The following is a 1,884-nucleotide window of genomic DNA, read 5'->3' as shown; positions in this document are numbered from 1 at the left end:
AAACAAACAGTAAAGAGAGACACCCATAAACCATATCTATATTAAAAATAGTAAGTAAAGCACCGGATATAGATAAGAGACAAAAACCTAATGTACGTCAACCCTCCATTGATAAGGTTGAAGGTAGTAAAACATGAAAGCAGGATAGTAACATCTTTTTAAGGACAAAAAGGTTAAACCCGCCTCCGGAGATTTTTACTATGTTTATTCTTCTTTTCATTAGTTTAATAAAGAGTTGCACTTTATTTACAATAAAAATCAAATTGTAATTTCACTAGTCCCGGCCCCCCCCCCCCCCCCCCCCCCCGGGGGGGGGGGGGGAGGGTCCGAGCCTTGCCCCAAGGCGTGGACAAGTCCCCGCCCAGCCCCCGTACAGGGTTAAAAAAATTTTACATCCTAAAGGATGTAAACATTTTTTTAGGGGGCTAGTTTAAACTTTCAATTTTAATAAAGAGCTTCTCGAGCCTAGTCTCTTTAAACATTAATGGAGATATTAGGACTCGATCCTAAAATAACGATATGCAAAATCGCAGTTTTACCAATTAAACTATATCCCCTTAAGTTAATACATAAAAATAACTTATAAAGTAAGCCCAAGCGGGGTTTGAACCCGCGCATTTAACAGTGAAAATGTTACGTCTTAACCACTTGACTATTGGGCCTTAGATTTTATATAAATGCTTAAAACCGCAAAATATAAGAGTAAAAAAAAACAGTATTTAAATACTATGTAAAAGTAACAATATATTTATTTCCCTATAAGGCCAGAATGATTTGAACACTCATCTGAGCTGTTATGAGCAGCTTGCTTTACCTATTAAGCTATAGCCTTTAACTATGCGGACAAAGGACTTGCACCTCTATTTACTGGTCATGAGCCAGGTATGTTACTATTACATCAATCCGCGTTCATATTTGCCAGTAATTTTTTTTTACACATATCCTATGTAAAAAAAAATTTTACAACCCCTTTTTCTTCTTACTTTTTTGTTTGATATATCCTATATATAAAAAAAAAGGTTAAAAGAGACTGGAGGGCTAATTTTTTTTTTATCTCAATGGTTTATTGCTATAGTTTCTTTTTTTTTCGTTTGGACCCCCTCTCCAGCTTTTTTTTTTATTTATATAAATAAAAAAAGCAGAAGAGAGGGGGGGGGGTTATGAAAAAAAAAAAATAAACAAACAGAAAAAAAAGAAACGAAAAAAAAGTTAAGCAAAAGAAAAACAAACAACCGCAAGCTTATGGGGAAGGAAAATATCTAAATAGCCCAGTACGAGAATTGCACTCATATCTTCCGATTACAAAACGGGTGCATTACTATTATGCAAACCAGGCTAAATAAAGTATTTTTAATGATAAGTATGTTATTTAGTTAATGATAAAAATTAGTACTTTATACCTAAGAACATCAAAGCCCTTTCAGCCAAAGCCTATAACCCCTTAACCATGTTGTTAGAACTAGAGTTAACTGTTGCTACTATTCTAGCACTAACCCTATGAAAAATGGGATTCGTAATGTTATACTACGTTTCTAAGAGTATCCTAAGGTAAGCTTCGTGCCTAGATGCATTCAGCACTTATCTTAACTAACATAGCTTTCCTGCCATGCCTATACTATGTATAAATACTTGAGTATAAAAGTATTACCCTCTATAGCTCAAATAGGTAATAGATTCACATTGAATCTATCTATATTACTCTCCTTCTTCTGTAGTTACCCATTAACTAGTTAGTAAGGAGAACCTATTCTTGCCGTAATTTATCTGGTTAATATTAAGCGCATAAACAACAGGTAAACCATAGGTTACCATACCCAACTCCTTTCGTACGAAGGGGCTATCCTTATTTTACTCCAATTTCCTCTAGAAGATAGAAACCATACT

The 1,884-nt window shown here is 34.6% G+C and overlaps 4 non-coding genes across 4 annotated transcripts; all 4 read right to left on the bottom strand.

The window, feature by feature from the left end:
• Positions 1–485: 485 nt before the first annotated feature.
• Positions 486–557, bottom strand: J4E88_011023. Its single transcript has one exon. It is a non-coding gene; the product is annotated as a tRNA-Ala (tRNA).
• A 32-nt stretch (positions 558–589) lies between these two features.
• Positions 590–662, bottom strand: J4E88_011022. Its single transcript has one exon. It is a non-coding gene; the product is annotated as a tRNA-Glu (tRNA).
• A 97-nt stretch (positions 663–759) lies between these two features.
• On the bottom strand, positions 760–832 carry J4E88_011021. Its single transcript has one exon. It is a non-coding gene; the product is annotated as a tRNA-Met (tRNA).
• Positions 833–1,265: 433 nt separating this feature from the next.
• Positions 1,266–1,336, bottom strand: J4E88_011020. Its single transcript has one exon. It is a non-coding gene; the product is annotated as a tRNA-Thr (tRNA).
• Positions 1,337–1,884: the final 548 nt, after the last annotated feature.

This window comes from Alternaria novae-zelandiae (genome assembly GCF_023758075.1).
Source record: "Alternaria novae-zelandiae strain BMP 2774 chromosome Unknown scaffold_109, whole genome shotgun sequence".
NCBI lineage: Eukaryota > Fungi > Ascomycota > Dothideomycetes > Pleosporales > Pleosporaceae > Alternaria > Alternaria novae-zelandiae.
The sequence above is the reverse complement of the archived record's forward strand: the minus strand, read 5'-3'. Positions and strand labels throughout refer to the sequence as shown.